The sequence below is a fragment of the Pan paniscus genome, chromosome 4 (assembly GCF_029289425.2).
Source record: "Pan paniscus chromosome 4, NHGRI_mPanPan1-v2.0_pri, whole genome shotgun sequence".
Lineage (NCBI taxonomy): Eukaryota > Metazoa > Chordata > Mammalia > Primates > Hominidae > Pan > Pan paniscus.
The window spans coordinates 85,744,550-85,760,136 of record NC_073253.2 but is presented as its reverse complement, the minus strand read 5'-3'; the positions used below and the strand labels follow the sequence as shown (position 1 = coordinate 85,760,136).

The 15,587-nt window shown below is 35.9% G+C and overlaps 1 protein-coding gene and 1 long non-coding RNA gene across 3 annotated transcripts in view; one reads left to right on the top strand and one right to left on the bottom strand.

Annotated features, from left to right (window-relative positions):
- Positions 1-15,587, bottom strand: part of CDH10 (cadherin 10) — a 159,404-nt gene that overhangs the window by 122,057 nt on the left and 21,760 nt on the right. The gene's annotated exons all lie outside the window — the stretch shown is intronic.
- On the top strand, positions 6,307-11,317 carry LOC129397795 (uncharacterized). Its single transcript, XR_008625400.1, has 2 exons — positions 6,307-6,679; positions 10,200-11,317. It is a non-coding gene; the product is annotated as an uncharacterized LOC129397795 (long non-coding RNA).

Below are 15,587 nucleotides of genomic sequence, written 5' to 3'. Positions count from 1 at the left end.
TGAGATGGAGTCTCACTCTGTCACCAAGCTGGAGTGTAGTGGCACCATCTTGGCTCCCTGCAACCTCTGGATCCTGGGTTCAAGCGATTCTCCTGACTCAGCCTCCCGAGTAACTGGGACTAGAGGTGCGCACCACCATGCCCAGCTAATTTTTGTATTTTTAGTAGAGACGGGGTTTCACCATGTTGGCCAGGATGGTCTCAATCTCTTGACCTCATGATCCGCCTGCCTCGACCTCCCAAAGTGCCAGAATTACAGGCGTGAGCCACCGCACCTGGCCTACATTCTGAATGTTTTAACAAAAGGTTTCAAAATATAAAGTAGTAGTAAAAATTACATTATCCTAATGTTTCAGTGAAAACACATTAAAAAATTTTTAATCATCCCATCACTTAATTAATTTGTTTAATGAACAATTGTTTAATACTTCACATGAACCAGATACTTTGCTATATAATGAGGATATAATGGCACAAGAGCACTGGTTTAAAGAAAGCTTAAATTTCAACAGGGTGAAATAGATATCTTAGCAATATAAAATGAATAAGCTGCAATTTCAAAGTTATTAAAATGTGTACATTGAAAAATTTCCCATAACACATTATGCATAGCTGCACCCCACTTAACTTAACATTATTCTTTGAGCTGGAGGCTTTGGATATAAAGCTCCAAGGGTGTGGACAGAATTAGAATAAAGGTGTGATTATATAGTTCTGAGTTTCAAATTGTATTTTCTTCAGTGGATTTGCAGAATCAGTGCTTGAAAATCACTAATTGTTGAATTTTTAAAGCTTTACTCAAAACCTCAGTATGGACAAAACTAAGAATAAAATGTAGGAGAATTCCCATCCCACTGGGAAGGGGGAAACCATTACGGATTCTGAAGAATGGCTCTCAGGGAAATAAATAGAATGCAGATCATCAAAGAGGGTCAAGCTATTGAGTCCTGGTTGATTTTTTCCCCTTCCATGCCTCTAGTCAACATCCTTGAGGCTTGGTGGAACGATAGTTGGGGGGAAGTTAGAAGAAGCACAGGCTGCGTGGAAAGTAAGAAATGGTTGATGAAACTGTCTAGGTAAATGAGTAAGAGGACAACCTCACAGAGCTCCACACAGTCCAGCGTGTGCTGAAGATGTGACTCAGAGTAACAGAACAAAATTTGGAAGGGAGGGAGGAAAAGACAAGAAAGCTTGGACAACAGACTTCAGCAGGAGATTATGACAGGACACTATGAGAATATGTTAAGACAACCACACTGCATCAGATGCCAGCACAATTCTGAAAGTGTCTATCAAAATGAACGCTTCTTAAATGATTACAGTATAAGTGTATTGAAGGACGAGCTACTGTACAACAGAGACCCAGAGGAATCCAGGAGATTGTGTGTCACCAGTGCAAGGCTGTGCAAGTTTCCCTACAATGTTTTGATTTCTGCTCTTTCTTCTTAGATCTCTCCTATACCTTTTCCGACCTGGCTGGAGTCATCCTCACAACTGCTGATACTCTCCTAATTCCCCACTAGCTGGCTTCACATCGATGATCAGGCACCCGTCAGAATGACTAATCGTGCTGCTCACTGCCTGTCAGATGTTCATCCAAGTCTTCCCCTGCCATTCACAGAATTCACGCTACAGCATCTGGTCACCATTACAACGTGCAAGCCAAGGTACGGAGTAGAAGAGCAGGGAGGGAAACGCGGTAAAAGTTATTCCCTCGCATATGGCAAGGAGGCCCTGGGCCCAGAAACGCTCCATATTATTACGCATACAGGAGAGGTATTTAGCTAGTTGATCATTGTTTGGAGGGCCTAATTTTATCCTGAGACAGTTCTGCAAAATAAAGTTTCTTATGTTGCCAATTATTCCATGACAACTGCTTAGCAATGTACTTTCACAAATGCTAAATTAATTTTTAAAATATTGTGAAGTAGATTCCTAATGACATAAACGGGAAAATGAGGCAAAGAATCCTAAACATACATGTGTTGGACTGTAGAAAAGAACATTAAATAGCTTCTTAAATATAAACTTAATTTTTAATCTTAGTTACAATATTTTAGAGTACATTTAAAAATTGTATTGACTAGGATTATCTTTATTTTTGCTTCCATTATGCTAATTGTATTTGATTAAATTTAGAGAGATTTAAATATTAATGTGTTTTTTTCATATTATAAATATGAATGTTTGGCCTCTATTTCAAAATACACATGAATAAAACATTAGGTTTCCTCTGAATGGCAATGTTAAACTGCTCTACCGAATGGAATTATGATCTGTGAATATAGAGATTATATATTGATTTAATTTATTTCTGGTGAAATCTTCATACTAACATCAATAAATATTTCCTGGCAATATTCTCATCCTTGGCATTTTATTGTTCTCAGTTCAAATCCTCAAGAAGATTTTAAATGCCTTGTACCTATGTGCACTGAAGGGATAGGGAAGACAGTTTGGAGATGTGAAGAAGTTAGAAAAATGTAAACAGGTTAGGGCTGGAGAAAGGGGGGAAGCTGCACCTTTAATTGATGTCCTCCTAAGACTGTAACAATTGCTCCTTTGCAGTCACTGAAGGCTACAAGGTACAATATGTAGTGAGGCTCAGCAATCAGTATTTAGTAAAAGAAAACAGAAAAAGAACAATATCCCTCTTCAGTACCATCATTTGCTGAGTGGCTATTACACGCCAAACACATTTATGCATAGCTTGAACATTGTTTCTCATCTTATATTATTTGTTGCTCCAGGAAAGGACTATTTATTCCTTACCTTTTTATACCCAGGATTTAGCATAGATCCCTGTATAGACAGTTGCTCAATAAGTTCCTGGAAAATAATATATTGTTATTCTTCCCTCACGGGGTGCCCATGACTAGGCCATATTAAGTATCCACCCCTTTAATTGATACACCAAACAATGCTGATGAATTAAGTAATGTGATTAACATAATATAGCTTGTAACTGGTTAAACTGGGATTTTTTAAAGTCTTGGCCTGATGTGGGGGCTCCATGGCTGTAACCCTAACAATTTGGGAGGTGAGAGGATCGCTTGACACCAAGAGTTTGAGACCAGCCTGGACAACACAGGGAGACTCTATCTCTATTAAAAAATAAAATTAAAATTAAAAAAAGTCTTTCTCTGTCTCCCTTATTATGTTGTCTTCAAACAATAGACTGTTCATAACTTGTAAAATATCGAAAAACATAGTTATAGCGAGAGAATAAAATAGGATTATTAGAAAAATTGTTAAATAAGTTTTGTCTCCTATTTTCAGAGTAGATTTTTGTTAACAATGAACTTTTAAGAGGGTCCCCCACCAATGGTCCCTTCCTCCTGGTATGCAAACCGTATGTGATCCCATCTTCTTGCATGCGCACCGATCTAGTAACTTGCTGCTAACCGACATAATTCAGCAAAGGTGAAGAGATACATTCCCATGATTCAGTTACAAAAGATGGCAACTTACATCTTGCTAGGAGACTCTCTATTGCCTTCTCAGCTTGCATGCTTTGACGCACAAGCCACCATGTTGAAGAGGATCATGGAGTCAAGAACTGACTGTGGCTGAAGGCCAATAGCCATCAAGAAACTGAGGACCTCAGTCCAACGACCCATAGAAACGGGAACCTGCCAACAACCATCCATTGAGCAACACCTCAGATGAAACCTTAATTGCAACTGGCAAGAAATCTTAAAGCAGTGGATCCAAGCAAAGCCTGCCTGCATTCCTGACCTACAGAACTTGTGAGATAATGGGTGTATGTTGTTTTAAACAGCTAAATTTTGTGATAGTACGTTACACATTAATAGGAACCTAACACAATAACAAACAAATTAATAAGAATTCAATATCATAGATATCTTATTTTTTTAATAAGAATTAGATATTCTACATTTTAGCAAAAGGTATCAGTTGCTTATGATCATATGTGTGTGAAGGGACAAAGTGTCTTAGTGGCCCACTGGAAGTAAGAATAGTTCCCTGCACTACAATAAATGCCATAATCAGTGTGGTTTCAATTGCAATATGATATTCCAAAAAGGACATTTCATAAAGTTTTACAATTTTGTTTTGGTGAAAAATTTATTGCTTATCACCTTATCTCACAGATATACTTCTTTTCTGCATATTTACGACTGTGAATATAGAAAATGTATTTCAACTGACAGTACGGTTGAATTAAAAATAGTTTACTCAGTGTCACAAAATAATGGAGGTTATCCAATTGAGAAACCTCAATAATTGATCAATGTGTTAATGGTACACATTAATGCTTTTTGTATTTCTTTATTATTGGGGGTAAAAGCTACAGAAACACACTGGCCATTAGAAAGTCAGAAGTCAACTGAGAAAAGCTCTCAGGTTTATATATATAATTCTTATGGCAAAAATAACTTTTGGAGGAGTTATTTGTTTCATTTTTTCACATTTACTGGTGTGCTCCTATTTAATCAATACAGTAAGATTAATATGACATAAATGGAACTTTTGAAATGTAAGGTAGTTTTTCAATCTATCATAAAATATTTGTGGTAATCAGAGCCCCTGATGGAATATTACTATTGTATTTTCAATTTTTTAAAATATGACTAGACTTCTTCTCAAGATTGTGCAGTATGCTATTTGCAACACATTGAGGACACAGCCCTCTGAGAGATGTAATCCAAACCGACTGCTTCAGAAACATACTAGTAACTGATTTGAGTGTCATTGTCATTATCTAGGATAATTCTAGAGTACTTCCATATAGAAAAAAATGTTAAATAATGCAATATAATGATTTTCATTCCATTCCTACTGAAGGTACCTCTTTCTTAAGAGAAAAAAAAAATGGATAACTGAAGTGCAAATCAGCCATAGGGAATATGTGGAGAGTATCAGCACTGCCTGTAGCTATTTCATGTTTTGTTCAAATATAGTTGTGGTGAGTAAAAGTACCTTTTAAAAACTCAGGAAAAACAATGCATACGTATTCTCTGCTGTTAATATATCTATGAGCAAGAATAAATAACACGTGGTTACATAAGACTCATTTTCATGCTTTTACAGCCTTCCTAGAAAAAAAGGAAGACTATGTCGTCTTTATTGTCTATGTGTTCTCTTTCTTTCCTGTGTAATAGTTTTCACATTTTCCTTCATTGTTTTCACTGTATTTTTCTGCTATTGTTTGGCTTGCAAGCATCCTCTTTGCTGGGAAAAAAAAAAAAAGGAAATGACAGCTTTTATTTACCGTAAAAGTGAAAGAATGTCCTTGAAAGTATTTGGGGCAGCTGGAGAAGAGTCTCAGAAGTACAAATGGGGACAATGTTGCTACCTAGGACACTGTGGCAATTGTCTCAAGCTTTAAATAAACTTTGAGGCACATGAATTAATGGTCACTGAAGAATGAGTTTCTCATGAACATATATTCTGTGGTACGGATAAAATATTTTCCCTAGTTTTTGCATAGAAAGGACTTTTTCGAACTGGGTATTTATTGCTCCCTTACCCCACTAAAAACACCTTCTATATTTCCATTGATTTATTCAATATTCTATGTTCTATGTATTTATTCAATAAATAAATGTTGAATGAAGCATTCATTTAAGAATGGGACAAGGACAAATTCGACTTTGCATCTGAAGAATTACCTATTTAGAGAGATACCCAAACATCAAAACCAAGACTTCATTTTGTGAGTTAAAAATGTGCATTCCGGAACAGTATAACTAAGTCAAAGCAGACAGATAAAGAACATAGTCTGATAATAATGTTGATAAAGGTGCTTTCTGGTTCTATTTTATGGTCAGTGTCATTATATATCTATAATGCAATCATGATGGATCCAAAAATGTTAAAACAATAATTACTCTCTATTGATAGGAAAAACTCTGTAAGTTCTACGGATAGGCTATATCCTTGCAATGAACATTTATGAAGTAGAAAAATGCAAACAAGTATGGATAATGTTATGCTTGAATAATGGAATCTGGCATTACACAGCACACAATATATTCCTTAATTACTTCTAAAACCATACATAAATAGAAACATATCTCCAGAGCTTGCACCCTTTCAGTGTTATCCATGCTCCCTCCTGATCCAATGTTACAGAATTTTGAAAACACTAATTGGGTGCAGATTTCACTGTAATTGATGATGTGCATATTAAATAATAGCAGGCTGATAAATTAAGTATTTGAGGAAATGACTAGCATGACATTGCAGAAGCCAATAAAATGGGTCAGGGATGAATGTCTCCATTGTTTTCTCTGTCACTGCCTTTTACAAATTCTCATTGTTGGGGCCACCATCAGATGAAGACAGAATTTAGTTTTGGTTTCCAGACCGAGTAAACAGAACCAGTGACAATTATTAGCGTACTCATGCCTGCAATAATTATCTTTGCCAACTAGATTAAAATTTGATATTTGGGAGTATTTTATATGTACCCATGTAAACTGGGGCATAGTACAAGACTCATGTTTATGTCGCATTTGCTTCTTCATTTTGCCATCTAATTATTCTGTGAAAATCCAAGGCGGCAGGACTTATTTTTTCTGTGGTTCTCTCCTGTACTCCTATTGGTCAGAGCAGTAGCAGATGACGATGTACAGGCTCTAGTTTTACCCATTGTGCCATCTTCAGCTGCAGGAGTCAAGCACCAGGAGCATCTACATATTCTGTTGTCTCTGGTGAGTGTGGCCACCTCCCCAACACGTAGACATCCACTCTCAACTATGCTTTCTTCTCAACTTGCCCACATTACCCACAATCCATGATAATACTGTTCTCGCCTGTTTCTCTAAACTCCTTTCTCACTGATTTCTCTTGATCAAGTATCATCTGGCACAATAGCCTCCATTCATTTTTACCAAAACACCAAGCTCATTTCTGCATCAGAATTTTTGCACTTGCTGTTCCTTTTGCATGGAAATCTCTTCTGCTCACTTTTCACATATTTCAAATATTTTATATTTCTTTTCGCATTTTTCAGTTCTCAAATATCACCTCGTTGACACTAAAAACTGACCTTCAAAGACATTCTTGATCAGTTTATCTTGTTTATTTTATTCACGTTATCACAATGTGATTTTTATAGTATTTAACTGTTAATCATCTGTCACTAAAATACATTCTACATGAGTACAGGAAACTAGTTTTGATTGTTCCCTTGGGAGCCACACTGCACAGAACAGTGCTCAGTATATTGTAGGTATGGAAAAAACGGAAGGAAACAGATAATATGTGAATAACTTCAATTCTTTCTAAGACTATGGAGCTTGCCTATAAACTCCTACATCTTTCATGGATGGTTTTTGCTCTCTGAAGCCTGAAGTGTTGGTGAATATAATTCCCAAATAATACCAACAGAGCTCTCTAACCTTCACTTAATTTCCAGGTACCATAGGATTCTTACTGCCATGCCTACTTATTAGACTGGCCCTCTTCATAGAAATTAAATCATATATGCAATTCAACAAAGTGACCAAAGCTGAGCACAGCATATATTTTGGAAATTCTGCCTTGAGGCATGAGGAGGTCCTTACTGTGATCAACCTTAGTAGGTGTTCATTTCCCAGATCCTTTGGCAATTAGAAGTCGTGAGCCTTACCATAGTGTTTTAGTATTTTTCATTTATCCCTTCTCATTGCCAAGGTGTTAGCATGTCTTGTGTTTTAATTACCCCAAATCATATAAATTATAGCCATATTCTTTTTATGGAATGTTGACTGTAATTATTTTATGTTCTTTAAAAAAAGTATATATTTCATTGCATTACATAAATTTAGTTCTTTCAGAAAGTTAAAAAAAAAGAAAGAGGAAGGTGTATGCGAAATAATTTTTAGGAAGAGGTATCTAGCCTTGGCAAACAAAGTAAACTTCCATTTTCTCATTTTTCTGTTGCAAAGACAAAGTAATATTTAAATGTTCATTAATTAAGGAACTAAGTGAATAACTTCTGCATTTCCCAAGGCTCACAAGAACCAGAAATTTGTTTTTTCTGCAACGAATTTGGATTATGGTTAACACTGTAATTTTTAAAGAATTTTTACATTGTAGGAAAGAACACTGAATATAGATACTACACTTGGGGGTCGGATTTAGGTTAAAAGGTTAAAAAAGGAATGAAGGCATAAAATATATAGAAAAATGAATGGTAGAAATAAATGGCAGCATTGATAAATGTGAATAAAGCTCATACAAAGAAAAGGCTATTAGTAGATTGCAATTTTTTTTCAAAATCTGCACATACCTCATACTTTCTATATTTAAAAAAAGAATTCTACAATCAATTGTTCTTGTTCTGTGAGTACTTGGACATGAGGCAAAATAAAACTTATTCTCCAGAATAAACATTCTCAGGCACTCAGATGCTTTCATTGATTCCAGATAAGTAGGAGTATCAAATTCATATTTCTATTAGACCACTGGACTAAGGCCAAAGTCTTGTGTTTATCAATTTGTATGTCAGCTAAGTTCACTCTGTGGCATGACCATAAATTATACTGGTCCTCAGAGTGCATATACTATTTTTCCTCTAGCAGTTATCTTATCAATATATCTTTTTAAAAAAAATTCAAGGACATTTAAGCGAGAAGTAATTTTAGAAAAGCACAAATCTCTCCTTGTTATAATTCCACTGAATTTAACACCTCATCTTTTGAAAACACATATTCCTTCAGTCAAAAATCTTTGCATCAGTTATTACGAAAGGGAATGGTCAATCCAGCCCCTTGCAGGTGCATCAAGCTGTATTCAAAATGAGTATATATCAGAGTTTATCAAGAGTGGCACTCTTGATACTTTGGACTAGACAATTCTTTGTTAGGGAGGTGAATCTTGTGCATTGTAGGATGGTTAGCAGCAGCCCCAGCCTCTACCTACACCATGCCAGTAGCAATGCACCCCTCCTGCTTTTGCCCCGATCATGGCAGACAAAAAAATGTCTCCAGATACTGCCAAATACTATCTGGAGGGAAGGGAGAAAAATTACCCCAAATGGAGAACCACAAAATTGTAATATTGCCTAGAATATTTGTATTGAGATCAATAACTTAAGAACCAAAAGCAAACTTTAAACAAAATGTAGAAGTAGGACCTGGCTGAAGTCTGGAGTAGGCATTAAGCATACGTTTGTTAATTAATTTGTAAGCAAACTTACAATGTAAGCAAAGTATTTATAGGATACTGTTGTGTTTTCCCAATTCTAAGCTATTTTTATAAAAGCTTAAAGCTCAAAACTCATTAGTTAATCTAATCCAAATTAGTATAAATGCAAAAAAATGAGTCTTCATAAAGGTAAATTATTTCCTTAAGGGTTCTTCCTAGCATAGGTGATCCAAAAACCCAAAATGTTAGTCTTCAGTCTCCAACAAAATTACCTTAAACATTCTGTACACTCTCAAACATACACATAGGCTGTCTTCCACAATGCACTGAAACTCAGGAAAAGATCACCAACCTTATTTGGATTGAAGTGTGTACTTGATTGATAGGGCTTAGTAAGTTCTATCTTGCAATAATTGACAAAGAGACTAGCTAGAAAAGCTGGCACTTGAGGTATGAGGGAGAAAGTATAGGGCAGAGTGCTTAGCTTCATTGGAGCTCAAAAAGTCAATTTCTCTAACCAATAGTAGACAAAATATATAATTTTTAGAGATTCTACTTTAAAAGTCTATCTGTCTACCTTAGCTTGCACTTTGATTTTCATCGGAATGAGTTAACTCAACATTCTTTCTGAAATAATGTCTCTGTTTTTGTGTATGGGGCAAGTTGTGAAAAAGAAATGTCATTTGTGGAATTTCTGGCAACTTAGCCATCTTTGGTTACATCTTTTTCAATACTTACAATACTTTCACATATTAAAAAAGAAACAGCTGCTACTCATTTACAATATGGAAATTATAATTTCTGAATTATAATTTGCTGATAATTAGTAAAATTTGCTGATAAAATTAGTTGACTATTTGAAAAAGAATTGGCTTCTCATAGCCTATGCATGCCAATATAAATTCTAAATGACTTTAAGAGCAAATGTTAAAGTAATACTATTTTTTAAAAAGCTCTAAGAAAATACCATTTAATATTTATTAGATCTTAGGATAAAAACAGAACAAAAGAATAAAGAAATATCTGACCACAAATTAATGGAAGATGTAACAAAGGAATAATCAAACAGCTGCTTCTAACTCTTCATTTGTTCCTCTTTAGGATTACATATCCATACTCCTTTGCTATGTGCCTCCCAGAGCCTCCTTGCAGAAGAGATGATACCCACCTCCCCGCCTGATGCACTTGGATCACTTTGTCATTATCAATATAACCGTAAACCCAATTGGTCATCTTGTGAAGGGGTTGTTTACAAAGCCATACGGTTTTAGAATTGTAAGGAATCTTAGCAATCAGTCTGTTCTCCACCCTCTATTTTACATATCAGTGTCAAAAATGTTATGTGATTTTATCTGTATCATGTGCAATGGCTAAAAGGGTAGATTACACTCCTCAATTCAAGAGTGTCCAATTTCAATGTGTGTTTGGTTAGGGGTTCATTTTTTGGTTTTCAGAATTTTTTCACTGTTAAATGTGAAATATGAGGTAGTTCATCATCTGTTCAGAAATCCACTCAAAGAATGGACCATTATTATTAGCATAATTATGGATAAAACTGATGTAAAATCATTTAACATGGATGTGATTGCAAAATTTCTGAGTCTCTGGAAACTGCACTCTCACGAATATGACTGAAGGATAACTTGTTACGAAGCAAAAGTTGAAATCATTTGAAGAGACAACGCTGTTGCAGAGTAAATCATGTAAAGGTGATTGCTGAGTGTTTCATTGCCATTTGTTTTTTAAATCCTTTCAATTAACAAGATGTTTACTTAATAATTTAAATATTACACTTAAAACTCATGTGATTATTCTACAGCTTTGCACAAATATTAAGTGGATAAGCATGAAGCCTTTTTCTTTTCTGTACTTTCTATTTTTGTTAAAGTTCTACATGTGTATCAGCTATTGCTTTTAAACGCTGGCTCCTTAATTTTATCTGACATAGAGATTTCAAACAAGTACTGGTTCTAGCTAACTGATTAAGTGAATAGTCCAGTAACTGGCGCTGGTCACTTTAAAGAATCATAAAGAGGAAAAAGTTATATTGTGTAATTATCTAAATAATGCTTAAACTCTCCACAACAGTGTAATCAAATGTTTATATATAATCATGAAACTCCTTTGTTTAATTTGACTTCCTGGTCTTTGTTTAATTTGACTTCCTGGTCTTTGTAGAGCTTATTTTATACTGGTATTAAATGACATATTAAGAAGCACCTAGAGGCATTGTATATTATTTAATTTTGAATTTTTTACAAACTGCAAAGGCATCTATGTCAAACATCTGATTTTAATAATTATTTAAATTGTTTTAATGTGTTCTATAGTATCGTTGAGTCATATACTAAAGTAGTCAATCATAAAACAGCCATGACACTCCTTTCTTCTCTCCTATTTCTCTACTTTTGAAATGGTAATGTCTACCCTGTGCCTGTCCCACCACTGCAGGTTGGAAGTACGTAACATGTTTGATTCCACAGATGCATAATTGGAGAGCAATCTCCTTCAAGATGAATGGTACCTCTAGTCTCATCTATATCTGATTTAGATGATTTTTTTTTTTTTGAGACGTAGTCTCACTCTGCCACCCAGGCTGGAGTGCAGTGGCGCAATCTCGGCTCACTGCAAGTTCCGCCTCCCGGGTTCATGCCATTCTCCTGCCTCAGCCTCCCAAGTAGCTGGGACTACAGGCACCCGCCACCACGCTCAGCTAATTTTTTGTATTTTTAGTAGAGACGAGGTTTCACCGTGTTAGCCAGGATGGTCTCGATCTCCTGACCTCGTGATCTGCCCGCCTCGGCCTCACAAAGTGCTGGGATTACAGGCGTGAGCCACCGTGCCCGGCCTGATTTAGATGATATTTAGATTAGACATTGGACTTAGATTTTAAAGTTGATGCTGGAACGAGTTAAGATTTTCAAGGCTATGCGGTAAAGTAAATGTATTTTGCCTGCACGAAGGACATGAATTTTGGAGGGCCAGATGCAAAATGCTGAATATTTATAAATATTAATTGTCTGAATATTTATGTTCCTAAAAAATTCATATGTTGGAATCCTAACCCCCAAGATAATGATATTACAAGGAAGAGTCTAGGAGATGATTGGGTCATGATTGGGATTAGTACTCATAAAAGTGACCCCAGGCCACTAGCTAACTCCCACTACTACGTGTGGTCACAAGGAGGAGGAGCTGTCTCTGTACCAGAAAGAGGGCCTCGCCGTATACTGACTCTGCTCTCCTTCATCTTGGAGTTTCCAGCCTTCAGAACCGTGAGAAATACATTTCTAATGTTTAAAAGCTACCCACTTTATGGTAGGTTGTCATTGTAACCAGAAGGGACTAAGAAAGTCACCATTGAGGTTTGTTCACAAAAAGAAATACCTCGTAGCAGTAAAATAAATGATATATATTTACACACATCAGAATAAATACTTCTGCAAAAATCTACCTTAAATTATCTCTTTTTTAGTTCTACCTTACTAACTTCAGCTCATAAAGCTCTTATCTCCTCACACATGTTAATAGGCATAATATTTTTTATTAAACACATCAATAGTTTTTCTAAAGTCAGCAACTTATTTTCTGACGTCCTTTTGTGAGCTCAAAATGCAGTCATTATTTACATCTATTATAGTTTGACAAAACAATATACATTAAAAGAAGATTGCACATCTTTCTAAGATGTACATAAGCTCCCTCAATAATTACATCTCCAAATTGGCTGAGAAAAAAAATTATTAAAAAGAAGTTATTCATTTTTGTCTAAAATGAACCAGCCTTAATGATTAGTAAATTAAGATAAGACCTTGAATAATATATATAAAATGTGATTGCATCCTTTTTCTCTTCAAAATCTGGTTATTGAATAAAGAGAGATCTCTGAAAGTGAAAACAGACCTAAGCTCTGTGTCTGATTTAAAATCATACAAGTTCAACTATTTTTCCATATATATACTAAGGACAGTACATATACTTGTTAAAGTTGTACTTTTCTGACCTTTATATATTGTTTAGAATTGCTTTGGGAAATCAACTTTGAATATGCCAGTTGTATACTACCACACTTATAGGGCAGAACAGGTTTTTTTTTCATCCTCTTCTCATTGCCCCTGTTTTGTTAAGCGGTGCGCATACCAGTCTGTATTCATATTAGACATAAAGAATGTTGACAGAAGAGGCACCAACAAAATAAACAAATCCCATAAAGCAGCAATCAATTTAGCTGACTGACTAGCTCTGGACAGCTTGTTTCAACTTTTGAAGGTTTATGGAAAACTCTTTTTAGTTCCATCTTATCGTCAAGGTCTAACTGCCAGCATAATATACAAGACACTTGGACCTATCAGCGTTTGACTTAATATTTTGAGATTGAAACTGGGATATATCTGCCAGCATGCAGCAAATATTGGTAGGCCTGATGCAGTTTAATTCAGGAGGGAGCCTCCATCGGCTGTCTCCTCAAGGACATCAGAACTGCCAGGTCATGAGAGCCCTTAGTGTGCCTCTAAGAGCGCTCACTCTGCCTCTCACCTACAGTGCCAATGAGTGTCAGAGAAGCAGTGTGCACAAGGAGTCCCAAAGAAGAAACTGAGTCTCCCTGAGATCTCTGGGACTGGCTGCCATCTAGAAACCCCACAGAATCCCCATATCCATTTATTTATTCATGCATTTGACCAAGGCATATCTACTAAGAGGACACAGAGCTAAACAAATCAAACAACCTTCTCAGCCATAAAAAGCTCGCTTCCATTTTAGTGGAAAGATTCAGACAAGTACAATAAATAAGTAACACAGCAGAAACAAAACCAGCAAACTCACTGTCAGCAAGAAGCTTGATTTCACTGAGAGGATATCAACAATAACCACATGGAAAAAGTAAAATACAGAGTATATTGCATGTAATAAATGTTCAGAAAACACCAAAACAGGAAAATGGCATAGGCAATGTGGAGAGATTTCTATTTTAAATTGGAAAGTCTGGGGAAGCCTTCCTGAAAGAGTCATTTTGACTAAAGAACTGAAGGAAAAAAGAGAAAGCCTAGTTGATCTCTCTCTCTCTTTCTCTCTCTCTCTTTCTCATCTATATAGCTAGATGGACATATTTATGTGTGTGTGCATGCACACATATATAATCCATTTATATGCATACATATAATTCATTTATATGCATTATATACATGATATACATGTGTATACACACACACACAGATATAAACATCTTTCATGAGTAAGGGACAGCAACAAATAAAGGCCCCACCCAAGGTAGAGACATGACGGAATGTTTTATGACCAGCCTAAAACTAGTATGACTGGAGTGGTGTGAGTCCTGAGAGAACGAAAGAAGATGAGGTTAGAGAGGAAATGCAGATCCAAGTGCATTGGCTTCTTGCCAGCTCTTGCAACGTCTTTGGCTTTTACACCAAGAGAGACATTTGCACAGAAGACTAACACGATCTCATTTACTTGGGTTGAGAGAGATTGAGGTGCAGCAAGCACAGAAACAAGCAGACCTGCTTGAAGGCTACTCAATTCAGTTAGAATGAAGACTTCAGAAAATGTCAGCACAAACTCAAACTCACAAGTCACAGCTGACCTTTGACAAAACATATTAATCTGATGTGCGAATGATTGTTGACAAAATTTTTCAGCTTCTAAATGTTATGGGAAAGAGTATGCATGATAAATCAAGAATATATCTGATCGCAATTTGGCTGTGAGAATTGGCAAGGAGGGAGAAGAAAGGGCCTGGGGGAAGAAGGGACATTTTCCTGGCTAGCCACAGCAAATTCATTAGCTCTGTTGATATTGAAGGATCAGTTTTAGCAGGCTGCAGAATTTGGAATGCATTAGCATGGATGAAAATTTGTAGTTCAGATTACCTTATTCAGATCACTCTAGTGTTCTGATTAGAGAATGGATTACCATTCTAAAGCCCAGCCAGTTTTGACAGTGATAATCATGAGGCAGTTAAAATCTGCTAATATAAACTTTTGAATACAGACTCTAACTCCTCTTCAGGTCCCCAGGACTTAACAAAATCCTAGGACAGATGCGGTATTTATTGGTGGTGGTAGCAGGGAGGCTCTCAATATTCAAGAGACAGCAGGCATTACTTCATGTATTTTAATCACAAAGAAATAAAAGTATAGGTAGTTAGGGGAAACAACCCTCTAATGTCAGGTTTATATTTTACTCTCATATTTTTAAAAATAAAATCTTCACTTAGTATCATTCTGTTTTGTAAATTTTAAAAAAGTTAGAAATTATTTAATTTAATCCTTTTATTTTCAAGAGGATTCTGAGACCACATAACGTGATGTGACTAGCATACTTGACCTCAGTGGTAACACTTTCTAGGGCACATAAAACTGTGAGACGGCTTCAAAAAGTGTAGTTCTTATAATGCCAATTGTAGGGAAAAGGGAGAAAATGCTATGCCTCTGCCAGAAATGAGAATTATTTCACCTTTCCTTTGTGTCATGC